General features: G+C 51.0%; 2 pseudogenes; both read left to right on the forward strand.

Moving 5' to 3' along the window:
* Positions 1–4,204: 4,204 nt before the first annotated feature.
* LOC134154767 (DNA polymerase epsilon catalytic subunit A-like) lies at positions 4,205–20,002 on the forward strand (annotated as a pseudogene).
* LOC134154768 (DNA polymerase epsilon catalytic subunit A-like) overlaps positions 19,999–20,097 on the forward strand; it is a 41,980-nt pseudogene continuing 41,881 nt past the window's right edge.

The raw sequence follows: 20,097 nt of genomic DNA on the forward strand, positions 1-20,097 counted from the left end.
AGAGGGAAATAAATGAATGAGTGAATAAAGCCGACTCGCAGAGGCTCTCTCCGCAGAGATCTCCTCTCCCAGGGAGCCGGGGCAGCACCTACCGACGTCGACAGAGAGGGGCAGATTTCCCAGGCTGAGGTGCAGACAGGACAGGGCCTGGGCCAGTTCTGCCGCGGTTAACGCCCCTCCTCCTCCAAAGGGCTCGACGCCGGAGCTAAGCTGGACAGCCGCCCGCCCGCCCGCTCTCCATCCGCTCCTCCTGGCGGCCCAGCTCCTGGCAGCACTGCACATATTCCAGGTAGGACGCGAGGATCTAGAAAGGTCCAGACAGCAGAATGCACAAGACTGGATCTCGCCAGGGTGACTCTCGGGCCTAGAGGGCCACAAACCCCACCGCCACTTTCGCTCTTCTCTTTCACTCGCACGCCTCCCACAGCCACAGCCTGCCCAAGGGTGACAGTCACGACACAAATCCAATGAGAGGAGCAGCCCAGAAGAACAGCAAGCCCCGTCTCCTGGGAGCTCGCAGAGAGAAGTCCCGGGACGGGGACATCCCCATCCTGTTTGGCCTCTCCTTGCCGGGGCAGACCCTGCGGCTGCTCTTGCCAGGCTGGGGGAAAGGAGCCGTGTCGGACGCGCGGCCGCCTGCTGCGGCTGCTGCAGTGCGGAGAAGGCACTCACGTGACTCGCGTCCTCGGACTCCTCGGCCGCGTTGACCCTCATGAGCGCTGCGAGGAGCAAGAGCCTCCGGCCGCTGGAAGTGTTCTCCAGGCTGAAGAGCTGCCGCAGCAAGGAAAGGCAGCGGCTCTGCTGGAACAGCCAGGGCAGCCTCTCCGTCCTGCCACGCAAGAGAAACTGCTGAGCCGCAGCCGTGAGCCGCGCGGGGCCGAGTCCGGCAGGGCCGGGGAGGCGCGGGGCCCACGAGGCGGCTGGGGCGGGCAGGGCTGCAGGGGCGGACGCAGGAGCACCGAGAAGCACCACGGGGAAAGGTGACTGCTCGCAAGGACGCGACGGCACTACAGCCCGCGCCGCCCAGCAAAGCCGGGCACCGGCAGCAGAAGGGGTGCTGTGCGGCAGGCTGGCACCCGGCTGCGAGCCCTGAGCTCCCTCCACCCCGCACCTCGCCTCCGCTTCCCCCCGGGCCCACCGCCTGCTCCCTCCTGCGCACTCCCTTTCCCTCTGCAGCCTGTGCTCCCCGCTAACACCCCTCTGCTCTCACCCGCGCCGTCCCCCTCGAGACGACACAGCCCGCCTCCCCCGACAGCAGCCCCCAGCGCCCTGCGCAGCGTCGCCCTCGCCAGGACCTGACTCTAGCCCTAAGCCTAGGCAGCTGGCGGCCGAGGGGCTCAGCACCAGCAAGGAAAGGGCTCTTTCTGCCCTTCTCTTCCCCCTGAGCTCCTTACCCCGCCTCTGCGGGAGGGCAGGAGCCTCTGCTCTTCTGGTGAGAGGCGTGCGCCGACTGCTCCAGCAGGAGCTGAAAGAAGGCGCCAGCTGAGGTGCCCGGGAATTTCCGGCCCAGCAGGCTCAGCGCCTTCCTGAGGGTCGTCTTGGCCAGCTCCACGCGTCCCACGTTGTAGCACACCTGCCCAGGAGAAGGCTTCTTCAGGCGGTGCCCGAGGGCTCCGACTGAGCTCCCACCACATTTCCCGCCCCTGCCCGACGCGAGGCCGAGGGCCTCGACCGGCTGGGGCCGGAGGACGCGGCTGTCGCAGGCAGGGCTGCTCACTGCAGCCGGGCCTCAAAGTGCCAGAGGTGTCCCCCCCGCCGCCCCCGCCGGCTGCCCCGCGCCACCGCGGCATCCCGCTCCTCCCGCCCCGAGAGCCCTCGCGGCCGCCCTGCCGCTTTACCTCCCCTTGCAGGCTCAGGAAGGTGGCTTCTTCAAAGCAGGCCGGCACCGGGGCTTTCTGAGCCGCCGAGCTCCTCAGGGCCTCTGCTTTGCGCAGGCTCGTGAAGGCCTTGGAGCAAGCGCACGGAGAGCGGGTGAGCGGCGCTGCGGAGCCCGCCTCCAGCCCCAGCACTCCCACCCGCCTGCACAGCTCCCCGCGGAGGCCGTGCCCCTGCCCCTGCCGATGCCACCCCAGCGCACGCCGCGGGCACGAGCGCTCCTCCGCACCGCCTCCCTGCTGGGCACCTCGCGCGAAGGTCCCGCTCCCCTGCCCCGCGGCTCTTGCCCCGGGACCGGCAAGCGGGAGGAAAACCCCGGCTCCGACCCCAGCCCTTCGCCCCCAAGGGCCCACAGAGGCCGGTCCTAGTGCAGGGGGGAAATGGGCTTGCCCTGGGCAAGGCCACCGAGAGGCCTCCACGTGCAGCGGCCTCTGGCACGCAGGACAACTCACCAGGTAGTTGTCGGAGACGTGCAAGCAGGCAGCCGCGCTCTCCAGCAGGTAGTAGAGGGCTCTGGCATCGTTGCCCATTGCCGTGTGGTGGTGAGCCAGGGGCACGAGCACCAGCTCCACGACGGCCTTGCACTCGCAGGAGCGCGCGGCCCCGGGCGTCCCTCTGCTCTGGCCGGGCACCGCAGGCACCTGCTCCGCCTGCGCCAGAAACCGCTCTGCCTCCCTACGCCGAGACGAGGACACGGAGAAAGAAGAGACACGCTAGCACCCCCGCACTGCCCTGGCCGCCCGCACTAACACCGCGCTCCAGCGCGGCACACGGCCGCGTGCACGGCTGCCTCGTGCGGCTGCGCTGCGTTTCACAGCCTCCCCAGGCGCGGAGAGCGCTGCCCAGCTATTCTCGCTGCCCCACGCGGCAGCAGCCGCGCTCTCGCCCGGCTCCAAGCAAAGCCTGTGCTACTCCTAACACAGGGCTTTGGGGCACGGCGCCTCTTCTTCCTCTGTGTAATAAATTGTAACTATTTGTTCATTGTTTAGAAGGAGGAATAAGCCGATGGAGGGGGAGGAGGAGGTTTTACAACAATCAGGGTTGAGACATGGTGTCAGGCAAATAAATTATGGTAAGCACAAAAGCTTATATGACCCCTTGTGGAACCGGTGTCGGGGCCCTAGCTATCTTGCAGGACTATGAAGAGCTGAAGTAAGCAACAAGCTGCTCAGAGGTTTTGAAGGTAAAAGGATAAAGAAAAGATAAGCAGGCGCCTGTAATTTTCTCACAGAACAGCATCCCAAAAGGGAGTCAACACAACAGATAAGCAAACCCCTGTGATCACTCACAAGGAGACAAACCAAAATAAAGAGACAGAAGAAGACCACGGCCTTCCTCTCCACGACCACCAGAGAGCTTCAGACGACCCCCCCAGCAACTCACACATGCGCGGGACGCACCGGGAGATTACAACGCAGACTGTAAGGGGGGACTGTGTGTGAGGGAGGCACGCGCCGTTGGCGGAGCTGAGACTCCCCGGCCGCCCAGCGCAGTTTTGCTTGTGGCTGCTTACTTAATTAAATAAATTGTTCACATGATTTAACAAACTCTCTGTATGAATTGACCTTCAAGAGAGTAAGTTATGACACGCAACTGCCCCTGCGACGGCGCCGCTTCAGGAGGAGCAGCCGCTTCCCGCGCAGCGCCGCCGCCCCACCACACGCCGGGCCGGGCCGGGCCGGGTCGGGCCGCGCCGGGCGCCACCGCGCAGGCGCGTGCGTGGCAGCGGCAGCCGGGGCGGGGGCGGGGCCTGCCCGGGAAGGTGCCGCGAGGGGCGTGGCCAGCGCAGCCGCCCTGCTGCGGGGCAGAGGTCGAGGAAGAGAGCGACCATTGGCTGCGGTGCCGCTCTCTGATTGGTGCTCTCCCTGGGGAGGCGGGGCTGGCAGGCTTCCCGCTCGCGGGAGGTGGGGGCAGCGCGCGGGGCTGCTCCGGCCGCGGCGGGATGGTGCTGCGGGGCGGCGCGGAGCCGGGCGGCGGCGGCGGCGGCTGGGGGGGGCAGTGAGCACTGGGGCCAGGCGGCAGCGGGAGGTGTGTGTGTGGGGGGGGGGTGGGTCGCGGCGGGGACTGGGCGGCGGCTGGCGGCGCGGCGTCATGCAGGGACGATGGCTCCTCGCTGTCCTCCCTCAAGCGCCTGGAGCGCTCGCAGCGCACGGAGCGGCTGGACACACTGTTCGGCTTCGAGCGGCCCACGGAGCGTGGCGAGCGCACGGGCTGGCTCATCAACATGCTCCCGGTAGGACTGGGCCGGGGGGGGGATGTCACCGGCGGGGGGTGTCACCCACAGGCACCTGGTAGGACTAGGGGGGACAACGATGGGGGGGTTACCGACATGCACCTTGTAGGACGGGGGGCGAATGTCACCGACGAGAGGGGGAGATGTCTCCGACAGGCACCTGGTAGGACCTGGGTGTGAGGGGAGGTGTCACCAATAGACACCCAGTAGGACTGGGGCAGGGGAGGTGTCACCGACAGGCACCTGGTAGGACCTGGGTGTGAGGGGAGGTGTCACCAATAGACACCCAGTAGGACTGGGGCAGGGGAGGTGTCACCGACAGGCACCCGGTAGGACTGGGGTGGGAGGGGGCGGTGGGGGGTCGTGTGTCGTAACAGGCCATGTGCATGTGCAGACGGAGGTGCTGGGCGAGGACCGGCAGCTGGTGAGCGCTGTGGACTACTTCATCCCGGAGGATGGGAGCCGCTTCGAGGTGCATCCCGTTCCTCCAGCGCAGCGCTGGTGCCCGGGCTGGGCGTCCTGCCTGCCCCCACCGGTTTGGCTGTTCTGGGCCCCAGGCATCACCCAAAAGGCAGCAGCGCTGTCTGCCCTACGCTGGGTCCACCTGGGACCCTTGGGGGCCAAGGTGGGTGCTGCAGGGATGTGTATGTGGTGCACAAATGCCAGCAATGCGCAGCAAGGCTCGCGCGGTGCCCGTTGCTTCCGTTGGGAACCGTTGGGTTGGTTTCTCACCTTGGCTGCGGGGTCGCGCAATGTTCACCGGTTTTGATTTCTCCTGGGTGGCCCTGCCCTATAAGCCGTATTTCTACATCGCTACCCAGAAGGCGAGTATGGACTTGGAAGCTGCGCACTGGCAAGCGGGGTCTTGAGTAAACTAGTGGCCGAGGTCCCAGAGACAAGGGCAGGTTTGACTTGAAGGTTCCCCCAGTCAGCTGAGAGGCCTTGTGACCGACCATCTTCTTGGGTTGGTAGGAGAAAAATACAGCTCCAGTGCTTCTGTTGGTGGTTTTGTCAGAGCTGATAGAGAAGACCTGAGATGGGAAGCAGCTGTATCAGTATGGTGGCTCCACTAAGGTTTCTTAGAGGGAGGTTGGTTTGTTATGTGATGAATTATCCCTTCAAGGGGCTGTCATATTTTTCCTGTTCTTTTTTTGTCCTAAAATTGATCTCTGGAGCCTATTTCACTTCTTCTAAGCCCAAACAGGGGTAAATTTCCCCTCTCATCTCGTCTTGATCCTGCTCGTGCTGCAAAACTGGGTTTGTTCTGACGGTGCTGTGAATTGACGATCAAAGAGAGCCCCAGTGTGAAGGAACAGATTTCCAGACGGCCAGGATTTCAGGACAGCCTCGTGTCCTCCCCTCACAATTGAGGACACTAGTGCCAGAACCTCTTGTGAGCTTGTCTTCTCCTCTGGAGAAGTGTCTGGCTTTGTTGCTCATTCTCCAGTTTCTTTGCAGGGCTGTGAACGAGAAGTGTCATCCTTCCTCTCCAAGAAGTTTCAAGGGAACATTTCAAAGCTGGGAACTGTCCCCAAAGAAGATTTGGATCTGGTCAGTATTCCTCTGCCTGCTGTACTATTGAATAACTAATCTTTCTTTCTTTCTTTCTTTCGAGCTCAAGTGGAGTAGAAAGGGGCTAAGCAGTAAAAGGAAGCAGTATGCTTACCTTTAATCTTCAAGCACTGTTTGCATTGCATATCATGAATAGGCTAATTATTGCTTATTGATAGTAATTGCTTGTTATAGTTATAGTAAATAAAATATATGTTCTGCTCCAGCACATAGTCTTTTTCACAGGATGCTCAAGAAACTTCCTGAGCTAGAAATGGTTGGAGATTAAGAGTGTTGTGGCAGAGGGGGATAGTATACATTTACTCTTTCTTGGGTGTGTACTGGTGATTGCGCTTGGAAACAGACAACAAGACAAGATGGCCCTTGGTGTGAACTGGCATAGCTCACATGTTCTTCGCTGTCTTACGTGCTTGCTAGCATCTCTTCTCACTCCTAGTCTTTCCATCCAATTACTACCTCTTCTTTCAACGCTTTCTTACTGTTAGCAGTCTTCCCCTTTCCCTCATTACTCTTTTCCACCCTTAGCTGGCACTGTCTTGTTGCTTTGTAGCCAAATCACTTGGTGGGTCTTAAGCAGAACTACATTAAGTTATCCTTCCACGTGGTGGATGACTTGGTGAAGGTGCGGAAAGAGATCTCTCCTGCTGTGAGGAAAAACAGAGAGCGAGACCAGGCGAGCGATGTCTATACGTCTATGCTGTTAAGGAAAGAGGTCTCCTTAGGATGGTTGGCCCATGGGCTTCTTAGGATTCCCCTAGTCACACAGACTAAAAAGTACAAATGAGAATTCCAATTTTCTCTTTGGTTTCCTACACCTGATGTCTGATTTCAGTTGAACCATTTCAAAGGAAGAGGAATCTAGTGAAGTGAGCACTTCCTGCCCAACTGAGAGGTGTACATCATTTGTTCCAGGTGATTCCTGGGGTGCCCAACTATTCTTAAACTCGTTGTTATGCTTTATAAATCCAATGCCATAAGAAACCTTTACTATAAAGGCATAGAGGTAATAAGTGTTTTTTGCCTGCGCAGTGTTTCCTCACGTGCTGTCAATCCTGATGACTCTCTTTCTCGAAGGGGGTTGTTGCATTAAAGAGAAGCTTTTGTTATTCCGTTCTCTCCTGTTAATGAATTTTGCTGTTTGGTTATCAGTGGGTACCACTGTTGCTACCTTGTCTCCTACAGTCAAGCCTGCTGGGTCTGAGATGTGCATAAACCTACTTAGGTAAATTAGTTGTTAATCTAATGAGAACTGCTCGTTAAATCATATTCTAAAGCTGATTTGAGTTTAATGTATTTGGTCATATTCAGGATCCGGTTGTTCTCGCCTTTGACATTGAAACTACCAAACTCCCTTTGAAGTTTCCTGATGCAGAGGCAGACTGGATCATGATGATCTTCTATGTGGTTGATGGGCAGGTAATGGAACAACAGTTCTTTTCTTCATGCTTTGGAGCAAAATGCTAGACAGCAAACGAGCATGTCACCTTTGGCGGTCTGGTCCCTGGCTTGCTTTGTTGCTAGTTGCTTGGTCTATATGTAATGGCTGTGGAAATAAAATTGAAGTCTAGTCTGAATGATGCATAAGGATTTCCTCGTTTTGTATGTTGGAGAACCCAGCTAAGGCTACTGGTGCCCCTTTGAGGGGCAGTAGTAATTTGGAGAGTATAGTCCTTAAGTTGTCTCCCTTTTGGCACCCTTAGTTGATTGTAAGCAATTGTTCAGAAGGTGACCTCCAAAGAGCCGTTCCCACTTGACAAAAGCTCTAGCTATCAAGCTGTGCAAGGATTATCGCATCGATGGAAGACTATTTCATCCTTTAGGCAGTGTGTTCCGGTTGTTCAGGAACCTGTCCCTGGTGTAGCAGGGATCTGAGTCCTCAGTAACTCTTCCTTTGTCAACTCTCTAGGGCTATCTGATCACAAACAAGGAGATTGTCTGTGAGGATATTGAGGACTTTGAATTTACTCCGAAGCCGGAGTGTGAGGGTCCATCCTGTGTCTAATGAACCAGATGAGGTAAGTAGGTTCTACTTGGGAAATCAGGCTGCTTTTTATCTGCCTTGGTCTCTTGTAGGCCAAAGAGAGCTTATCACCCAATAGAGTGTATCTTTGGGGAGCACAGCGGACAGTCACGGTGCTGGTGATGCTTTCATTTCATGGTGTGACGATGAGGCAGATCGGGTTCTAGCTAGGTCAAGAGCAGAGGGGAAGGACTGCATCAATAGTATTATATCCAGTGCCTGCCTGCAGGAGGTGAATTTGCTGAGTGTTTGTGTTTGTGGGGGAGATGTTTTTTGTTTTGAGTTTTTTTTAATCCTCTGTTGCATACTAGGCTCATTTAATGCAGAGGCGGTTTGAACATGTCCAGGAGACCAAACCTACTATCATTGTCACATACGATGGAGACTTCTTTGACTGGTAAGATCAGGAATGAAAACTAACCTGGTTTCTAAAAGGAAATGTTGTCTAGGCCATGAGGTGAGATTGGGTACCAGCCTGTATGTCCTTTGTCTGGAGGTCACATAGCGGCCACATGCGTTCTTATCTACGCAGACTATCCAGCCAGTTTGGGAACCTGTTTACATCCTGATTATGTGCTCTTTATCTGGAGTGCTGGGCTGAGTCTTGGATTGCCAGCCTGCAGAGGACTGTCGAAGAGGGGGAGGTGGAATTCAGAACTTTTTTTTTTTTTTTCCCTGAGCAGAGCTATGTTTACTGGCTTTGAAATACGAACTTCTATAGAGTCCCATCAATTGGTCCAGGGATTGCTGAGCTACTTCTAGATTGTTGTTGATTTGGCAATGTTTGTACACTGATGACCTCAGTAACTGGAGAACAGGCAAAGTGTCAAAAGAGAACTGCAAAATAATAGGGAGACCAGAGCAGCCAAGCCTTCGGGGAGCGAGGGAAACTCGATCATAATGTTCTGCCTCCTGGTATAGGATGTGAGCAAGCAGCTTCCTTCTTGCAGTAGCTCTGCCCTACTTGGAGTTTTCACTGTGGCCAGCTCTCACGGGTAAGGTCTGGAGCAAAGGAGAATTCACAAGAAAAATTCCTCATTAAGTAGCTTACAAGAAAGCAATCCTGAAACCCTTGGGGTGGGGATGGGGTGGAGGAAAGGGACTGCTTTGTTTCTTCTCTTCTGCATTGTCTCTCTCCTCAGGCCTTTTGTGGAAGCAAGAGCAGCAGCTCATGGAATTAATATGTATCAGGAGATTGGATTTCAGAAGGGCAGCCAGGGAGAGTACAAAGCCCCGCAGTGCATCCACATGGATTGTCTGAGGTACCGAATGCTGCGTCTGTACCGTATAACTGCATCTTTATCTGTTAAATTTGTATAAAATGCCTACAGTTGATGTATTTGAATACTGTCCCTTTTCCATCTCTGTGCACTGCTATTATGAGTTACATCTTACTAGGAAAGGACTAGCACCCCCATCTTTGGTTGTGCTGCTTCTACTCGGTACTCCGTTGTGTGCCATTATGTACAGAAGTTACGTCTTGCCCACACTAGCCTGAACGACTAACTGTGTTTATACAGTCTGCTGGTGGCTGTCATTGGGAGTTTGAGAACTGTCCTGGATCCTAGCACAGAGAGGAAAAGAGAGGGTGTGTGTGTGTGTGTGTGTGTGTGTGTGTGTGTGTGTGTACAGGAGAGGGCTGTCTGTCTTGGCAGTTGTGACTTGAATGTTTTTTCACATTGGACCAGTGTCCAGACTCTGGAAAACAACTGCCTCTCTTTGCAGTCCTGCTGATACCTCCTCCTGTGTTTAAACGTTTATCTTTGAAGTCTCTGAAGTATGAGGGTTGAGAAAAATCTGAGCAATAGAAATGATTTGAATAGCAGAATTTGTACGAGTCAGGATTTAAGAGCATGGGTAGATATGCAGACTGTCTAAAGCTGTGCAGCTTCTTATTCCACTGCACTTGGATGTTCTGCTCTCACCTTTCCCTGTTAGAGTAATGCAGATCTTTTTGTACGTAGCAGTCCTTTCTGAAGTGCAGGGCTGTCTCTTCGTCGACTGGCATTTTCATTATTCTGTCTAGGTGGGTGAAGAGAGAGAGTTACCTGCCAGTGGGAAGTCACAACCTGAAAGCAGCAGTGAAAGCAAAACTGGGTTATGATGCAGTGGAGCTGGACCCTGAAGAGATGTGCCGGATGGCTACAGAGGAGCCTCAGGTATTCCCACCCGGTGCTGTATCTCTGGGCATCTGCAGTATTAGTGAACCTTTGAGTTAGAGCTTTGTGAAATCCTTTAAGTTAATGCAGTGTCTTTGAGAAGTTGTCAGTGTATCTTGCTGAATTTCAGACACCTGAATGAACTTAAGCTTAGGGAAGAATAGAATTTCCTTGATGTGTTTCTGGCATTGGCGTTGCACTGTATATTTGTGTTATTTACACTTCTGCAAAACGGTAGTACTCGGGGCATTGCAACGGAGCAGTACTTTGCTAGTGTCCAGGAGACACCTTAATGAGGTTTCTGCCAAAGCCCTGGAGATCTCTGTAGGCCAAGAGTGGCCTCCTGACCACTCCGGAGTGGCATCTGTGCGGATATGTGGCAGTGAGCTCATCTTCCCCATTTCTGCTAATTCGGAGCTGGCTTATGTAATTCGGGTTAAAGCAGAATGTCGTCTTAAGCCGACTGATAACTCTTTACATGCTGGGATGTTTGTATGCAGAAATATACCTTTTGCATCTTCCTGCTGATTTCAACCTTTCCTTGTTTCCCGTTGTACGTGTTAACTGCTGTATTAAATGTGACTGGGATTGATTTGTCTTTCTCCTCAACAGACTCTGGCCACCTGTTTGGTGTCTGATGCAGTTGCTACCTATTACATGTATATGAAGTATGTGCACCCTTTCATTTTCGCGTTGTGCACCATCCTTCCCATGGAGCCTGATGAGGTGAGTGCATGCCTGAAACAATTTCTTTTCTGGGCAGAGAGCTGCATGCTTCATGCAACAGTGACACATTGGCAATAGAACTAATTTCTACTGTTTGGATAGTTTTTCCCAAGGAAAGGAGGGAAAGTAGTCTCCAAATGCGCTTCCTTTCTGCAGTACAGCAGTCATAGCTGTTTTTCCATAGACCAGTTATGGGTAGCCTAAGTGAAGGAGTTGGTTTTGTTTCCTTACTGTGCTCCTTCTTGCCTTGGGCTTCAATACTGCCTGAATAAACACATCATGTTGGGCACCAAATCAGACATTTAAGTTCAATGATGTGGTGATAAGGCCAGCCTAATTCCAGCAGCACCCTTTACAGCTCTTCTTTCTAAGTCCAGTTTTTGATGTCTGTCTTTTACAGGTGTTAAGAAAAGGTTCTGGGACAGTGTGTGAGGCATTGCTGATGGTTCAGGCCTGTCACGCCAACATCATCTTCCGCAACAAGCAGGAGCAGGAGTTCAGCAAACTTACAGATGATGGCCACGTGCTGGACTCGGAGACGCATGTAGGAGGCCAGGTGGAAGCTCTGGAACCTGGGGTTTTTCGCAGTGACATCCCTTGCCGCTTTAAAAAGGTAAGGACACAATCAAGGTGTTGCGACAGAGGCTTTAAAATTGTAATGCAATGATGCTCTTTCTCTTCTTTCTGGAGAACATGGCAGTAGGGAATAACCCTCCAACTGGAATTACCATCCTCTGTTCTTTTGGGGGATACCCAATAGCAATACCTGTTATAAAACTGATACCTAATTTATGGCTTGAGTGCATGAACCTGCTTAGAGTTTAGGTGGGAAGGGTTGGAGAAGTTGCTCTTCATGACCTCAGACTGGCTATTGGGTAAAGACAGTGTTACAGCAAAGAGAGTGGTTCATTGCTGTTGAGTGGGTTTGTTTACTTTGTTTATTGGTTGGTTGTAGGGTTTTTCTTTTTTGGGGGGGGTTTTAATTTTCTTTGAGCGAGTGGTTGTTGGCAGAGGTGACTCTGTTTTTGTCTCATCAGGATTATATCTTTGTCCTTCTCCCACTCAAGCCAAGCTTCTTTTGGCCTCTTTTACCTGTTTCTGGTTGGTGCTACTGTCTAGATTGTAAGTTTTAGAGGCAACTTCCATCTTTGCTGTGTGATACACCATACCTCAGTGCTGCTTGTTTTAGTGGCCTTAATCTCGTGAATGATCTTAAGGGAACGTGCACTGTGAATTTAGAAGGACCTTAAATCTAAATCCTTGGCCCCTTAGAGCCTTAGATGTGTGAGCAGCTGACTGCTAGGTCAGCCCCATAAGTGTTGCACTCTGGAACATGCATGCAATCTTCTCTTCTTGTTAGCTGCCCTATATAGCCTCCTTTGCAGGAGAACTCCAAGGGCTGGGGAGCAGCCACCATCTCTTCTCTGCTTTGTGTTTTGCCCTAGTGCGAGTGGTGTAGGCTTTTGTGAGTTGTAGGGTTCTTAGCAGAAAGCCACCGTCCTTCAGTTCTAGAGAGCTCAAGCTGCCTGTGGAGGTCAGGCCAGCTAATTGGCCAACATTATCTGCCTGCTGACATTGGAGCTGATCAGTGAACGAAGGGGCATTTCAAAATGCCATTCAGCTGACCTGTTTCAGCCATCTGCCCTTCAGATGAGATGAACTGCTCTCTACCCATACTGAGACATGCTCTGCTAAGTAGTGAACCTGTTTTCAAAGATCGCCGAAGCTACGCTGGAGCATGGATAATCTTGCAGAAGCTGTCACCCCCTGCCCCCCTTCCCTGGGCAGTGTGTGAGGATGGGTGTCAGGGCTAGAAGAGGTCTCGGTATCATTCCTGTATCTTTGCAGAATCCTGCTGCCTTTAACTTCCTGGTGCAGCATGTGGAGAAGACGCTCCGGCATGCTGTCGAAGAGGAAGAAGGTTTGCCATTGGATCAAGTCACCAGCTTCCAGGAGGTCTGTTGTCCTGCCTCAGCCTGCAGGGCCAGAGGCATGACTGGGCTTTCCAAGGAGAGCAGAACTGTGAGGGTGGAGTTGCAGCACATTTCTTTAGGCAAGCCTGGGTCCTTTAGGTCCAAGCCTGGTGTTGTATAACAACTTTCTTCAGCTTTGAGTTCTGCCCCATGTCCATCTGTGCCTTATTTCCCATATTAATAAAGAACTGGCATAGGCTGGAGGCAAGGCTGATTTTTCTCATCCTGAATATGTCTGGTGAGACACCACATGTTAAAGATGCCTGTTTAGACTCATTTTATACTCCATGGAGAGAGACAGGAGAAACTTATCTGTAGACATTTGCAGTGTAGATGAAACCTACCTTGGAGGTCCAAAAGAAAACCTTAAAGATTGGTGGCTAAAGAAGACTCGCCGCTGCCACTCTTCTTAATCCTATTCCTTTAGTTTTTCATACTCTTCCTGTGTTCCCCAGAATCAGTGGCAGGTGTTTCTGTGCATGTCGGAAGTAAAGGATCAAATATAGTGCGTATGTGACTGCATCATTAATTCCTTCTTGTTTGAATTTTACTTTTTTACATCTCCCCGCAGGCTTGTGATGAAATCAAAGTCAAGCTGAATTCCTTGAAGGATGTTCCTAATGGAATTGAATGCCCCCTTATCTACCATTTAGATATAGGGGCCATGTACCCCAACATCATTCTGACCAACAGGTTGCAGGTGGGTAACCTCAGTCCAGTCAGGAAGGTGTCTTCTGTTTTGTCTTGCAGATGGTCTAGGAGGTCCCTCCGATTTGATCCCCTTAGCGGCAAACAATAAACTTTCTGCCCTGGACAGGGGGATAAAATAAGGCTCGGTTTGAAATCCAGTCAGGCTGTTACAGTTGCCAGGTGTACAGAGCCGAAAGGTCTGTCCAAGGTAGAGCAATAGCTTTAGCTGGCTTCTTCCAAAGAATAGTCATTGTTTTTGCTGTAACTTGTGTTCTGAAAAGCTTCTAGAAAGGAAAACTTACTGAACATCACCTCTGTGATGTTCACATTTGTGTTCTTCTAGTACCCAACATCGATTCCTTCTGGCATATGTCACTGGAGACGGTTCTGTTTTCTCTAACATGGGTGTGTCTGACCTGTGTCCAGCCCTCAGCAATGGTGGATGAGGCCATGGGTGCTGCCTGTGACTTGAACAAGCCAGGTGCTAATCGTCAGCGCCGGATGACTTGGCAGTGGAGAGGAGAATTCAGTAAGTGTAATTCTGCTGTCTGCTTTGTCAAGTTCCCTGTTGCATTGCAGCATGGATAGAGCTTGCAGCGTGAGCTGAAGACACAGAGACCACTTCCTGTTCCTCCCCTGGAAAGCTCCTAGTTGCTTTTCCTTTGCAGTGCCTGCAAGCTGCAGCGAGTATCACCGCATCCAGCAACGACTGGAGCCTGAGAAGTTTCCTCCTCTGTATCCAGATGGAGCACCCCGGGCGTTCCACGAGCTTTGCCATGAAGAGCAGGCCAAGTATGAGAAGAAGCAACTGGCAGGTGAAAATAAATGGCATTATCTGGAGCAGGTTTTTGGTGCCTAGACTACAAACACATCATTAATTACTTGTCTCTCAGGTCTGGGGCTACTTAGTTCATGCTGACTCAGACTGAATTTGATCTCAGTTTCATGCTGCAACAGTTTTCCCCTAGGATCCCAACCAATTCCTGTACGTTTTTTGAGGAGGAGGCAAGTGCTGTTTTTTGTCTCAGTGTTTCTCTTTTCTCACGGAGAGTCATGTATTTGAGCTGAGACACATGGAAGGTGATACTTTGTTTGGGTTTTTTTGTTGTTGTTCTTTAATGAGCGCTCATTAAGCATGCCAGTGAAACACGTTTCGATATCCTTTCACTTTTTGCTCCTAAAGTGGTACTGCTCAGCAGAAGCATCTAGCTAGTGGGAGCTCTGAGCAGAGCCTGAATTTGTGGATGAGCCCTCATGGGCAATTTATTTCCCACACACACCTCTGCATCTCTCTAGAGAGGTGCTGTTTCTCCCCATATTAGTATCTTCCTCCCCTTGCCTTTGTAGCAGGTCTGCTTCCTTGCTTTCCTAGGTATGATGTTTATTTGCATTGATGGAATTTTTCTCAGACTGGTGCCTTGAAAGCTTCAGATCTGTGGATCTGTGTGGTTTGCCCGATGCCGTTGTGTTCATCCTTCGCATCCATAGTGGGGCACTGATCTCTGAGAAAGCTTTCTCTGTTTATTCCCTTTACTAGATTATTGCTGCAAGGCTTATGAGCAGATCCACGTCACCAAGGTGGAGGAGCGTGTCACCACCATCTGCCAGCGAGAGAACTCTTTCTATGTAGACACTGTACGAGCTTTCAGAGACCGTCGCTGTGAGTTCAAGGGGCTGCATGAGGTGCTGGGCTTGAATTTCTGTTTTATTTGTGCTGCCAAAGCTAGAAGGTCCTCACCTCTCACTGAAAACTTGAACCCTAAAGGATCATTTTGCTCAATCTGTATGGTCAATAAGAAATATTAGCTTTCCTGACAGCTCTGGTGCAAATGCAGGTTTTTCCCCTGCTGAATCCTAAACAGCTGCTGCCACAGTGGTTCCTAGCTCTCTGATGCAATCACTTTCAGTGCTAGGAAAGAAAACAGCTGGGTTTTTCTTGGCTTTTACTGGATCTAGAAAATCCTCAGCTCAACTATTTTGTGATCTGGTTTGTGTTCAGTGTAGGGTACTTTTCAAAGAGAAAGATGAGACAAGCAGAGAAACAATTGATCTTAGGCTAAGAAGTGATTGATTCTAGGAGAAAGAAGCAGCATGTTCTAGTTCTCAAATGTTTGGAGTCTTGTGGCAGAGGGAGGAGCCTGAAATGTAGTTGCTAATATATTGAAAGAAATGACAAGATGCTGGGACTCTGTCTCTGGAAGAGTTTAATAAAGAGCTATTTGCTTTGCAGTTATTGCTAGTTCTGTCGTGAATCACGGAGGTGGCTGGGAGGCCTTTTCTGCTGAAATGGTTCTGCTGTTAGTCTCGATCTAATCTCTTGCTGCAAGCATTTAGTTCTTGCCAGCACAATACGTGGTGTGACAGAATTGATGTAGGATGGCAGTTCTGCTGGGATTAGGTAATTCTAACTATGGGTGTGAGTTACAGTTGATGCTGCAAGACTCTTCCATAATATAGCATAATGCCTGTGCCGAACGCTTCCCCCTCAAATGCAAAAGAAAGAGCAGAAAGAAAGAGGAATTATCTTAATAACTGATATTGTTCTAGGATCACAGTGTCATATTAGGATTGAGGTGGGGGGAATATCTGGCTATTGGTACTGCCTGTAGTGGAATGTAGGGTTGTCCTGACTGCCTCTTGCCATCAGGTGTGGAAGAAAAAGCTGTCTGCGGCTGTGGAGACAGGCGATGCCTCTGAAGTGAAGCACTGCAAGAATATGGAAATCCTCTATGACTCCCTGCAGCTGGCACACAAGTGTGTCCTCAATTCTTTCTATGGCTATGTCATGCGTAAAGGGTGAGTCTCACCTGTGGTCATTGCTGGAGTCCTCCAGCAAGGAGCATTGTAAACCAGAGCTGTTCTAGTGAGGCTCTCACCTTCTTAACGTGCTTCCAAAGCATAAAGGGGATGCTAGGTGATCCCTGTAACACTTTTTTTGTTCCTACTAATGACTTCTTATTTATTAGTCCCCTTAGCAGGGACTTTTGCTAAACAAGGCCCTGTAGCATTGGCAATGGATGGCAGGGTTTGTCTATAGGTGATTCTTCAGGGTGTGCGGTTTCCTGAAGTATCACAGGGAAGGAAAAGGAAAATGATCTCCTGAGGGCTGCTGTGATTGTCTTTTTGCCCTGAGACTTTATTTTCTGTACGACCTGATGCGCTTCCCCGCAGCTGTGCTTAAGAGGTAGCACTGCAGCCTTTTGACTGTCCCTCCTCCATTCACAGAGCTTGCTGGTATTCCATGGAAATGGCTGGGATTGTGTGCTTCACTGGAGCAAATATGATCACACAGGCTAGGGAGCTGATTGAGCAGATTGGGTGAGTATGTGCTGAGCTGAGGAAGAAAGGTTCTCCTGTATGTAGTGTGAGCAGATGGGTAAGGGCAGAATTTGACTGGCAGAGAAGAGGAGCAGTGGGATAGATGTGGGATTAATCAGTGGAAGCTCTGGTGTTCTGGAGATTCAGGTTTCTGACATTGCCGTGGCTTATTAATGCAACTGGTGTTGTACGACTAGGACTTCCTTTGCAGAAAGGACACTGCCTCTGCCTGACTTGTGGACAGAGAACAGTTCTTTGGCATATTTTCCAATCTCTTCCTGATGGTGATTTTTTTTCTTCCGTTCTTAGGAGACCTCTAGAACTGGATAGAGATGGGATTTGGTGTGTGCTTCCCAACAGCTTCCCGGAAAACTTTGTCATCGAGTCAACCAACGCAAAGAAGCCGAAGGTGACAATCTGCTACCCAGGTGCCATGCTGAACATCCCCGTGAAGGTGAGTCTGGCATCTGTACCAGCCAGCTGTACAGTCTGGTAAAAACAGTGAAAGGGAAGAAAATGTTTTAGCCTTCTGTAGGCCTGCAAGCCAATCAGGCAGTTCTTGTGAAGGGAGTAGCTCTACTGGCAGTGGAGTATGCATCTTTGTTCTCGGAGTTGGCTTCAGCCCAGAGGACAGCCTGTCTTTTGTCTCTGGTCGCCTGTGTAATGAGCAGGACGTTGGGGCTGACAGCTTTGCTTGCTACAGAGCTACTCTCTGCCCTGCACAGCCCATAGCTCAAACTTGGCCCTATTTGGCCCTACTTGGCCATGATCCTCTCAGCATCCAAGGAGGAGGGCAAGAAGCTGAAGAAAAGGTAAGAGTTCAAAGCTTGAAAAATCACCACTTCCCCAAGGGAAGGGATTGAGGGTCCTTTTCCTTGACTACATTTGAGGCGTGTTAGTCCTTGCCCCGTGTTGCCAGTCCTCTGGAGCTGGCAGCATGTTTGGTTTGCTTGTTGCTGCATACCACTGAGATCATGCTGTCTTTAAACGGCAAGTTCCTTGCATGAGATCAGTCTTTGAATCCAGCTATGCCCTGGCCTTAATTGACACATCTGACAGTAAATTTCTGAAGATAACAGTAAAACAGCACTTCTCAAACTTTCTGATTAGTCATGGTCTCCCTGTTTGGTTCTGAGATGCGCAGGCAAACTTTGATTTTTCTTTCTATCTTTTCTCTTTAAATTCACCAATCTCTGTCTGTCCCTCTCTCAAGTTTACAGACCTCTAGTAATACTTTTCCCAGAGGTTTCCACTTTAATCCCCATCTAGGGGAAGGAGTGGATCTTGCCAGTGCCATCATGGTATAGAAAAGCAATTGCACTTGACTTCACTGACTTTCTCATGCAGCCTGCTTAAATACGAGCACGAGCAATCACAAGAGGACTGCCCACAGACCTGGGTCTGGGTTCAGAAAATACTGTCACTGTCCTCCAGCACTCTCTGTTCGTACAAGACTATGTTTGTTTCTGCTTGAATGTCTCTGTTGGATGAACTCCAGCATCCACTGTGAGTGCCTTTGCATGCCAAGGGAGTCTATCGCAGAAGTCAAGAGGATGTCAAGCACTGAATGAACTCTGCTCATAGGAGTCTTATCTCAGGGGCCCTTGATTTTTTCCTGTGATTCTTGGGATGTCAGCAAGTGCACTTATTTCTTGCTCACTCTGCAAGTGGAAAGAGCAGTAGTGTGGAGCTGACTGGCAGGTACCGCTGCCAGCTGAGGAAGAAAAGACTGCCTGGAGGAGGGGTGACAAAGCAATGTACGCTTGAGTCTCACCTCTGTTCCACTGAAGCTACCTGTGATGGTTGTATTGAGCCATACAAATAATTGGCAGGCATGTGAAATCCAAGAAACACGACAGAAAAAAAGAGGGCAGTGTGTTGTCATAGTTGTTTCGATAGCGATGTCCAGTTTCCTCTGAGTCCATTTTGCCAGCGTCCCCTCCTGTTTTCCAAACAAAGCTTCATTCTCCTGTATAAGGCTTTTCCTAGTATTTCACTCCACTTCTCTACTCCTCTAACCCTGACTCTCACTTCTTGCCCTTTATTTGCATGCATTTAAGAACATTTTGCCAGTTAGAATTGGCAAGTTGGGGGCAGAGGCTGATGTGCTTTTGCAGCTGGAGGTGAAGTAGTTCATGATGTTGTTGTCTCTAGCTGTGTAAATATGCCTAGATCATGGTAGTCCAGAGCCCCACAGCTTGGATTAATTTACCTGGTGGCTGCCTGGTTTGGCAATACTAGAAGTACTTTGGCAGGAGGGTAGTAAGCAGCATCCTGGGAGATGTGTTCCTTGGCACAGAGCTTGTGCAAAAGCTGGTCTATATCCTAGGTATGCAGTCTTCAATGAAGATGGATCCTTGGCTGAACTGAAAGGGTTTGAGGTGAAGCAATGGGGAGAGCTGCAGTTGGTGAAGATATTCCAGTCTTCTGTATTTGAGGCCTTTCTGAAAGGCACCACACTGGAGGAGGTCTCTGCCTCTGTAGCCAAGGTGGCCGATTACTGGTTGGATGTACTGTAGAGCAAGGTGAGTGTAGGGTTTGCAGGATATGCATCCGCTGCATGTTTGTCTTGCCAGGTTGGGGCCAGAGAAGGTCAAAGCTACCCTAACACTGTAGGGAGGATGGACTTTGTCTGAAGAGAATGGTTGGTCCGTTGTGCCTCTGATGGCTGTTTGTGTGTAATTTCTGCCTCTTTGATTCTCTAGGGCTGCTCTTTAGGGTCTTTTAGCACCAGACCTGTTGTTACAGCACTTTTGTCAGCTGTTACCGCTTAATTGTGGGTAAGCGTTGTCCTCCAGTCACGTCTTTCACAGAGGTAGCGTGGTGGCCCTCTTGCACCAAGGACTTTCTCTAGAGCCACTCACTGAGACAGAGGATGGCAGAACCATTTGCCTGCAGAATGTTTTCTGAGGAGGCCAGAAGAGATTAGCTTTAAAATAACCAGCAAGAGCAGAGACAATGCCAGAAAACAGAGCCTCAAACCGGGGAGCAGGAGAGATGAAAAGCCGGAGCGACTGCTCTGCTTGGGAGTTTATTGGGAGCACTTCCCCTTTGTATTTTGCATCTGGCACTACAGAGCTGGGCCCACTAAGAGTTTGCCGTACAACATCATTTCAAAGTATTGCATTCACAGCAGGAGTTTTGATGCAGACCTCATGTCCGTGATCTCTATGTTCCATAGGTCGTGTTGGCAACTGGAGCAGAGATTGCTCACAAACTCCTCATAAAGACAGCCATATCAATCGGTTTAAATGTTCCATGTATATAATAGCAACGAGGTTTGATCATTAGGTTCCTGATAGTGATTTTTTCCCCTTGTTCCTTTTTTCAGGCTGCCAACATGCCTGACTGAGAGCTGTTTGAGCTGATCTCAGAGATCTGTTCCATGTCTCGCAAGCTAGAAGACTCCAGGGAGTGCACAGACAAAAGAAAATGAATGAGCTCTTCACTTCTGAAGGCAAGAGACAGGTAATAAGAGTGAGAGAAAGGAGCTGGCTGTGCTGATGGGCCTCTCTTGCTGATACTGTGTCC

Source organism: Rhea pennata, unplaced genomic scaffold, assembly GCF_028389875.1.
Source record: "Rhea pennata isolate bPtePen1 unplaced genomic scaffold, bPtePen1.pri scaffold_40, whole genome shotgun sequence".
NCBI classification, from domain to species: domain Eukaryota; kingdom Metazoa; phylum Chordata; class Aves; order Rheiformes; family Rheidae; genus Rhea; species Rhea pennata.